The following is a 10,450-nucleotide window of genomic DNA, read 5'->3' on the forward strand; positions in this document are numbered from 1 at the left end:
TTGGCTTGCACAACCTCATGGTTCTATAACCAGAAGATTGATAAGTACAGGTGGAAGGTTAACTTAGGCCAGAAACTTAGCTCTGTCGGGCGGGCTCAGTGGGATGGGCACGGAGCCAATCACTGCCTGCGATTGGCTGTGCGCCGCCATTTTATATGGGCGGGCCAATTAAGGCCCGCCCAGTGTGACGCACAGCCAGTAGCGCTCATCACTACCTGTATGGGCGGGGGGGAGGAGGGAGAATCGGGGCCTGCACTCTTTCGCACGTGCGTTTATAATAATAAAGTTAAAAATTATTTACACATGTCCCCTCATGTGACAGTGTCACATGAGCTGGGACATGTTTATGAATTGTGCAAAAATTAATTATAAAACCTCCAGGAAATCTCATCCCGCCCATGGATGAGGTTTCCTGAAAAACGCGAAAGCTGCTTGGGCTCTTTGCCTGCCCCCCAACCTTAAGGTTGGACGGGCAGTGTTGTTAATTATCTAAATAACTTCCTTAATGGCCTTAATAGGTCTTTGGCAGTTCGGCAGATGCGCAGCCGTCTCTGGTGCGTGCCCGCCCAACAAAAGATCTAAATGATGCGCGATGATGTTGGGATGAAGGCCGGACGTCATCTCGCATCATTTTGCACGTCACCGTGTCAGGCCCACTCCCATACGCCGACAGAAATATTCAGGCCTTAGTGTTGCAGAGGGCTTAATTTTAGATCTGGTTGAAAAAAATCAATAAGCAATGCGTTTGGGTTTCAATTCACCTGAGAATTCAACCTGGACAATTGTATAGGAAAAACAAAGATGGATATAATCTGTGCTGTATAAAACGACAATGTGGAAAGTGCCCAAAGTTGCTATTCCACCCAAGAAAAGGCAAAGGGAAGGAAATTGTATTCAGCAGTGACGCTGCAAATGTGCATTGCCTCCTCCCTGGTGTGACAGATAAACTTTAAATGTATGTCCTCTAGGTTATTGTTACTACTTCCCAAAATACCTCTGCACTTAAGAATGATGTACAAGAAAATATGGATAATATTTAGGAGGATCAATGTTTTAGTAATCAACTGTGAATAGTTTTACTATAAAGCTGGAACACTTGATGGCAGCCTTCCCTCTTATAAAATGATGGCTTGCGCCATGATGGTCAACTCTGTTAAGCATCGACAGATGTGGCTCAGGGGCCCCACTCTGGCATGGAAGTCTTTGCAGTATTTGCTGCAAAGGAAGACAGTGGGCTGAGAAGGTGCACAATTTGCCTCTTTTTTCAGGGCTCATTTCTCATCCAGCTGAGCTTTTTATTTCTGCTTGCTCCTTCTAATACCCTTTCAAATAGTAATTCTCTAGCAATCGCGACCATCTCCCAGTTGTCATTGTCAATGTTCGCCATCTTCATATCTCACTTGGAGTACCCTTGAAACGGAGGTGGGATGCCCAGGAGGTCATGACCCAGAGACCAGTACACCGGACAGAAGGTCTTTGGGTATATGCCTTCATCCATCCAATGAATATCGTCGAACCAACAGAGACGTCATTAGCTTAGCAATGAGTGTTTGTTGATGGAATTAGCATGCTCCAGGACCTCTGAGTTGATGAACTTATCCTGCAAAGAGATGAGAGAATGCATCTGAGAGAGCGAAGATGGAAACTGTTCAGCCTTTTCTCCTGCCTAGCATATGTTGTCCAGGTTTCACCACTGTTAGAGAAGTGTGCTGAAGACACAGGCTTGATAGATTCACAATTTTATGTTCTCAGTCTTGTATGCTGTTGTTCGACACACTTACTCAGCTTGGATATAACAGCTGAAGCATTTGCAATGCGTGTTGATTTCAGCATCGAGTGACAAAATTGTTGGTGATTGTGAAGCTTAGATATGAGAATCTAGCAACAACCTCCAACTTTGTCAAAGCTGATAGAAGATAGTATGGCAACTTCCTGGACAATGATATTTGTCTCCTTGAAGCTGATGGCCAAAGTAAAACTCTTGACAGGCGTAAGAGAAGGCTGTCCATTTTCCCCTGAAAGTGTTCCTCAGTATGGAATGCTAGTCTGATATTGTCAATGCAGAGCAACTCTCTGATTAGGACTTGGTGCACCAAGGGCATCTCGGGGGCAAGGTTGAATAGATTTCTGTCAGTTCTGGTGTGTAAGTAGACAACCTCTGTAGATCATGTGAATGCATATGACAATAGCAAAGCGAATATGTCAAGGACTGTTGGTGCCAGAACACCACCCTCTTTGACTCCACTGCAAACCTCAAAGGGTTTTAATTTTCCCCATCATAACTATTCTTACCCATCATGTTGTCATGGAAAGAAGAGATCACATTGAGCAGCTTCGGAGGGCAACCAGTTTTCTCCAGCAGCTTAAATAGACCACCTCTGCTCACATGGCCAAATGCTTTGGTGAGATCAATGAAGGCAATATATAGTGGTCTCCTTTGCTCACTGTTTCTCTTGCACTTGCTGGACTTAGATGATAATATTAATTGTAGATCCTCTGGTTCTGAAACCACAATGGGATTCAAGGTAGATGTAAAAAACAAAAAAACTGCGGATGCTGGAAATCCAAAACAAAAACAGAATTACCTGGAAAAACACAGCAGGTCTGGCAGCATCGGCGGAGAAGAAAAGAGTTGACGTTTCGAGTCCTCATGACCCTTCGACAGAACAGTTTTTGTTCAAGGTAGATGTGTTCAGCCAGGATCTTCAATCTGACATGGGCAAATTCTTTTCCCACAATGCTCAGCAGAGAAATGCACGACAGTTGTTGCAATTGCTGTGGTTGCCCATGTTCTTGTACAGAGTCACAATCTTTGCATCGCACATATCCTGGGGCACTGCCCCCTCCCTTCAGCAGAGATGGAGAAGTTTGTGCAGATACTACAAGAGTGCTGATTTCCCATGCTTGATGAGTTCATGCAGTTATAGCATCAATACTCCGAGCTTTGCCCATGGTAAGCGAATCAATGGGCAGAATTTTACACTGGACAGATTCTAAAGTTCCACTGAAGTCAATGGACTTATGAATGGCTCGCAGCATTTTACGACCTTAACCCACCGTGATGGAGTTGTATAATTCCGCCTAATAGCTTTGTTAAGCTCCTTCACTGTGGGCTTGATATCCAACTCTGACATGACAAACAGGCTTTCTATGATGTCTAGAGCTTCCTCGGTGATGTACAACTCAAGTTAGTGCTCCACCCATCTCTCCAACTGTTTATTGCAGTTGATGATGATCTCTCCTGCCTTTGTTTTCAATGGAGCCAGTTCCTTTGCTGATAGACCTGTTGCCTTTTTGATCCTGTCTTATATGTCCCTGAAGAAGAATCACGTTCAACTCAAAACGTTAACTCTATTTGTCTCTACAAAGATGCTGCCAGACCTGCTGAGTATTTCCAGCACTTTCTGTTTTTAACTCATATTCTCTTTTTTTTTTCATTCATTCATAGGATGTGGGCTTCGCTGGCTGAGCCAGCATTTATTGCTCATCTCTAGTTGCCCTTGAGAAGGTGGTGGTGAGCTGCCATCTTGGCTAGTCTCCCGCCTTCCGCCCTTCATAAACTTAAGCTCGTCCAAAACACTTTCCCATATCCTAACTTGCACCAAGGCCTACTCACCTATACCTCCTAAGCTCGCTTACCTACATTGGCTCCCTGTCCAGCAATGTCTCAATTTTTATAATTCTCAAATCCTGCTGTGGCCTCATCCCTCCCCATCTTTCTAACTTCCTCCACCCCCACAATCCTCTGTGATCCCTGTGTTCCTTATTACGATCCTGGTAGAGACCAATCATTTTTTTTAAAGTAATACAAACTTCTAGTTAATAGCTGAAAGAATGATACGTCAAGATTTCATTTTTAAGATGTTTACTGTAACAAATAACTAAAAACATTAATTAAACACTATCTTTTAAGCAACTTATTCTTTAAACCCCATTGAAAGGAATAATCCCTTTTTATTCTTGACCCAACCAACAATAAAACACTTCATAAGTACACTTTACACACTCCTTTATGTAGACATTCATTTTTCTCCGGAGTCATTCCAAAATGATTGTTGGCTCCCAAGGGTTTATTCCTGATCTTTTATTTTCTCAGCCTAGTAACCTGCAATCTTAGAACTGTCTTTACAATGAGGTTTTCTTTTCCCGGAACCCCAGCTATTCACAATAATGTCAATGAGGGAGCCAAATGTAATATTTCCAAATTTGCTGACGACACAAAACTAGATGTGAATGTGAGCGGTGAGGAAGATGTTACGAGGCTTCAAGGAGATTTAGACAAATTGAGTGGGTGGGCAAATACCTGACAGATGCAATTTAATGTGGATAAGAGTGAAGTTAGCCACCTTGTTAGGAAAAACAGAATGGCAGAGTATTATTTAAATGGTGATAGATTGAGAAATGTTGGTGTCCTTCTATACCAATCACTGAAAGCAAGTATGCATGTGTAGCAAGCAGTTAAGAAGGCAAATGGTATGTTGGCCTTCATTGCGAGAGGACTTGAGTATAGAAGCAAGGATGTCTTACTGCAGTTGTACAGGGCCTTTGTGAGATCACACCTGGAATTTTGTGTGCAGTTTTGGTCTCCTTTACCTAAGAATGTATATACTTGCCATAGAGGGAGTGCAGCAAATTTTCACCAGACTGATTCCTGGGATGGCAGGATTGTTGTATGAGGACAGGTTGGGCCGACTAGGCCTGTATTCTCTGGAGTGTAGAAGAATGAGAGGGCATCTCATTGAAGCATATAAAATTCTGACAGGGCTGGACAGACTGGATGCAAGGATGATGTTTCCTCTGGCTGGAGGGGGAGTATAATACAAAGGATCACAATCTCAGGATATGGGCTAGGCCATTTAGGATTAAGATGAGGAAAAACTTCTTCACTCAGAGTGTGATGAACCTTGGTATTCTCTACCACAGAGGGTTGTGGAGGCCAAGTCACTGAATTAAGAAGGAAATAGATTTCTAGACTCTAAAGGCATCAAGGGATATGGGGAGAGAGCAGGAGCATGTTGTTGAGATAGAGGATCAGCCATGATCGTATTGAATGGCGGAGCAGGCCCAAAGGGCCACATAACCTACTCCTTTTATTTTCTACGTTTTGCTCTATTCCAAACTGGGTGACTCTTCCAGGCTCATTTTAATTCCCCATGAATTTCAATCCAAGCGTAAGCTTCCACCTGAAATTCTATGCAGTGAACCACAGAAGCTTATTTTGGCTTCTAGCTGCTCCTCACTCCAAGATCCATGAAGACTCCAAAATCTATCTGATCTTCAGTGATATTCTAGGAAAACCTTGTCCTCTCAAAGCCCATTTCCATTGCAACGTGAACCACATGGGTCTTGTATCCAGGTAGAGATGTATCCATGCTGATTAGCTATGCTTGAAAGACCAATTCTCTTTTATCTTGGAACCAAGTGGACAATTTTAAAGCACAATTGTTTACAACCCAACATTCTCAACACTTGTATAGGACTTTGGAGACTTACAGTCTAACAATTAATGCACAGGCTGCTGCCATTGTCTCCAAGAGTAAATACTTTGCACCTTCCTAAAATAATCTAAGCCTTCCTTTTATCTAACAATCAAACCACACATGCTGGCTGTCAGACAGACTAAGTTCTTCCTCCCATTTGACTGAGAATTGGTTTTGTTGCTATTGGCTCCTTTTTCATAACAATTAAAGTTTGCATTGTTTCCATATACTTGGTTGAAGGATGGCATAATTGATTCAGTCTGGGAAACTTTGGGCAGAATTTTCTGCCTGTTGGCCGGGCAGGCCCCACTCAATCTCTGGCAGGCAGGGAGATGATCCCCACCGGAGAAGCAGGTCCGGCTGCCATTTTACGTGGGTGGACCAATTAAGGCCTGCCCAGGTGACGTCCGGCAGGAAGCACTATGCGCTTCCTGTGCATGCGAGGTGGGGAAGATTCCACAAAAGCAACAGTGGGCTCTTTCGCGCATGCACACAAAAGAGCACACATCTCCCTGAGGATAAGTGCTGCCTCAGGGAGATCGCTTACACTTTGAAAAAGATTAAAAATAGAGAAAAAATATTCCCTAACATGTCCCCCTCATGTGACAATGTCACATGAGATGGGGCATGTTCATAAATTACTGTAAAACTTTATTAAACTTTTTGGAACCCTGCATGAAACCTCATCCCGTCGGTGGATGAGGTTTCATGTTTTTTCTATTTGCTGCCGGGGCTCCTGGCCTGCCCACTAACCTTAAAGTTGGACGGGCAGGTCCTTTAATTGTTTCAATGATCTTGTCAATGGCCTCAATTGGCTGATTTCGCAGTCCGCCCGCCTTCCTAAAAATTTACGCCTTCCTAAAAAATGACGTTGGGGATTCCTCCATTTTCCCCTTGGCGAGCGGGACCCGTCCCCAAATCGCCGAGGGGAAAATCCTGCCCTATGTTTATGTTCTGTTTTTTTAAAAATCCTGATATTCTTTTTTAATTGGAATTCATAGTTTTCTACACTGTTTTTCATTTTCCCATTCAGCTCCAGCTTTGTCCAATTCCTTCCAATCAAGAGCCACAGCTTCATTTTGGAGTTTTATTTCTTGTTCCGAAACTTTAATGCAGCCCTGTAATTCCACTGCATCAGCATTAGCTACAAACAAATCCTTTTACTTCAAAACACTGTCTTTCTTTGGTTGTGCATTAGCCTGGAAATTTGCTGCTACATTCTATCTTGACAACTCTGGTTTAAAATCTACAGACAAGTTCAACTGAGACAGATCTAACTCGTTTGCAGCTGCTGTTAACCATTTATCATCAGTCTGAGGTCTCAAGGATTCTTTACTCCTAGAAGTCTGAGCTTTTGATTCTTTGGATACATCTTTATTCGAAATAGTACTTTCTAAAGCAGAATTACAAATAGTCCTGGATTTCTCTGGTCCATTGTCAATTTCAATGACCTTGCCTACCATCCCTGAAGATGGTAATACTCTTTCTTCCTCAAGGTCATTTCCTAGTATGAAATCAAAGGTATGAATAGGCAATTTAGCCACCACTTCAATCATAACTTTCTAAATTCTCCCATTAACACCACCTCTGTAAAGTTTTCAAAATCTTGGTATAAGGCAATGAAGCTATACCTTTGATCAAAAACCATTTCTTTTTCTCTAGCAAATTCCACAAGAGTGTGATTCTATCTCTCGGACTTCTAAACGTTTGACTCTAAGCTCCCGGACGAACTCATATGCATTAAGCATAGCAGTTTTAACTGTATCATAGTCTACCGACTGTTCATCAGAAAGAGTTGAATCACCTCCAATGCTTTTCCAACAAAAACACTTTGAAATAGGGTTATCCAAATTTCTCTAGACCATTGTAACTTCGTAGCATTTTTTTCAAATGAGAGAAAATACATTTCAACTACTTTCTCACTGAATTTGGGCACTAGGTGAATATTCCTTGCAAAATCAAACCAAATCAAAATCTGACCTCTCGTTAAATCTGTCTGCTACACCCTTTTCCCATAATCAAAGCCTTTCTCCATCCAATTCAAATTTCCTGGCTTCTTTCTCTCTTTCTTTTACTCTTCGAAATTCTAATTGAAATTTTTACATTTTTCTTTTTCATTGCAAATCAAGTTTTTACTTTTCTCTATCTGTTTCCAATTCAACTTGCTTCATTTGTAACTGAATCCTGGTCAACTCAATCTATGTTTTAATTGGAATACCATTTTCTCCTTCAAGGTTCAAATGTGCCAATACATCAACTATCTCTGATTTCTTAGTGCCTACTTTTACCTCTATCTCCAAATTTTATGCTTTGCCTTCAAATTTACATTTGTTAAGTATTGCAAGGCACTCAAACAAATTCTCTCTTTTGAGGAAAGCTTCAGCAAAAGGCATAACCATTTTTAACTTTTCAATAAATACAGCTAAAGTCACTGTGAAATCTTGTTTGTTTAAACTCTGGTCAACTCCAGTACACTCATCTCAGATTTGAAATCCCAGAGAAGCCCCCAGTTTGTTACAATCCCCGCAGAGACTGATAACTAACTGGAAGTTTGATTTTTAAAAAGTTGCTGAAAGATTGACACATCAAGATTTCATGTTTAAGATGTTTACTATAACAAATGACAAGAAACACGATTAACTAAACGCCATCTTTGTAGACAACTTATACATTAAACCACAGAAATGAAACCCAAAAAATGCATACTTCCCAGTCATACTTTACATTGTTTTTAATGTAGACATTCATTTTTGCCAGAATCAATCCAAAGTGATTCTTGGCTCCCAAGGGTTTATTCCTGTTCTTTTTTCTTAGCCCAATAACTTGCAATCTTAGAACTATCTTTCACAGCGGGGTTTTCGTTTTCCAGAGACTCTGTCAAGCTAGGTGACTTTTCCAGCATTGTTTTAACTACCCATGGATTTGGTCTTTTCAACTAAGCATGAGCTTCCATCTGCATTCCTGCATGGTTTTTAGCCTATAGCTGCCCCCTCTCAGATACAGACTCCAAAAAACTGTCTGTGATATCCAGTGATAATCAAGGAAAGCCTTCCTTTCTTAAAGCCCATTTCCTTGGCAATATGAATCACATAGGCCTTGTATCCAGGTAGAGATGCTGATTAACTATCCTTGAGAGACCAACTCTCTTTCATTTCAGAATTAAATGGACAGTTTTAAACCACAACTTTTACAGCCAACATTCTCAACATGTTACTGGGACTTTGCAGACTCTGTCTCCACTGTTAACACACAAGCTGCTGCCATTTTCTCCAAGAATAAATACCTTGCACCCTCTTCCCAGTAAAACAATCGAAGTCTTCCTTTGATTTCTAACAATCAAACCAACCAGACTTACTGTAGGGCAGACTTCAGAACAGGTTACATGACCCCTTCACTTTACATTATGTTTGGGACTCTGTCTTTAAATTTAATCTTATAAACCTCATAATTGTAATATCCCAGATCGCTGGCCTTTCACACATCTTCAATTTCTATCATTCCATGATTAATGGCCACTCCATCAGCTGCATAGGCCCTAAGCACTTTAATTCCTTCCCTGAGCCCCTCTGCTTCTCCACCTCTCTATCCTTTTAGTCACCCCTTAAAACCTATTCTTTGGCCACTTGTCCTAATATCTATATGATGGTATCAAATTCTCTATGATAATGATCCTGTGAAGTGCCTTGGGATGATTTTATATTGAAGGCACTATATAAATGTGAGTTTTTTTAGAAAATTGAGCAGAAATTCTTAACAGTATTTTAAAAAATAATCCACTGATATGTTTTGGCAAATTAAATTGATAAATTTATTGGGCTTTAGGAATTTTTCAGAAATCATTAACAAAGTAGATTTCAAAATCAAAGGACACATTTTTTGATCCTCAGTTCTTCTAGACCAGTGGTACTGAAACTGGGTGTGCCCCATTGGTTGTGATGTGAGGCTTGTCCAGATGCACTGTGGTGGGGGATTGGGAGAACTGGAGCCCACAACACTCTTAAAATTATCTTGAATGATGCAGCTGGTTGATGCCCTCATGTGGCAAAAGTAACATAAGAAATAGGCACATGAGTTGGCCATTCACCCCCTCCAGACTTCAAAATCATTGCCATTCAATACTAATCATAACTGATCTGATTCTGCTCCCTTCAGCACCCCATCCCCATATCCCTTGTTCCCTTGCAGATCAGAAACTTGTCTGACACAGCCTTGAATATATTCAAAGACACAGCCATTGATCTCTGGGTTAGAGAATTCCAAAGATTAATGACCCTCTGAGAGAAGAAATTCCTCTTCATTTCTGTCTTAAATGGGAGACCCCTTATTCTGAAACTATGTTCCCTAGTTCAAGACTTCCCCACAAGGGGAAACATCCTCTCAGCATCTGCCCTGTCAAGCCCCTTGTTTCAATAAGATCACCTTTCATTCTTCTAAACTCCAATGAGTATAGGCCCAAGCCGTTCAACCTTTCCTCATAAGACAACCACTTCATCCCGGGAATCAACCTAGCGAATATTCGTTGAACTACCTCCAGGTGAGTAAATCCCGCCTCAAATAAAGATACAAAAACTGCACGCAGATCCCTATTTGTGATCTCACAAACACCCGGTACAGTTGCAGCAAGACTACCCTACTTTTATAATCCATCCCCTTTACAATAAGGACCAACATTCCATTTGCCTTCCTAATTAATTGCGTACCTGCATGCTAACTTTTTGTGATTCATGTACAGATTCCTCTGTATGGTACTATTCTGCAGTCTCTCTCCATTTAAATAATATTTTCTGTTGTTCTTCCCAAAGTGGATAGCCTCACATTTTCCATTTTATACTCCATCTGCCAAATATTTGCGCAGTCACTTAACCTATCTATATCCCTTTGCAGACTCTTTGACACTGAGAAGTTGTTCCCCCTGGCTGAGGAATCTCAAACACAGGGGCACAGTATCAGAATAAAGTGCTGATCATTTA

This window comes from Carcharodon carcharias, chromosome 1, assembly GCF_017639515.1.
Source record: "Carcharodon carcharias isolate sCarCar2 chromosome 1, sCarCar2.pri, whole genome shotgun sequence".
Lineage (NCBI taxonomy): Eukaryota > Metazoa > Chordata > Chondrichthyes > Lamniformes > Lamnidae > Carcharodon > Carcharodon carcharias.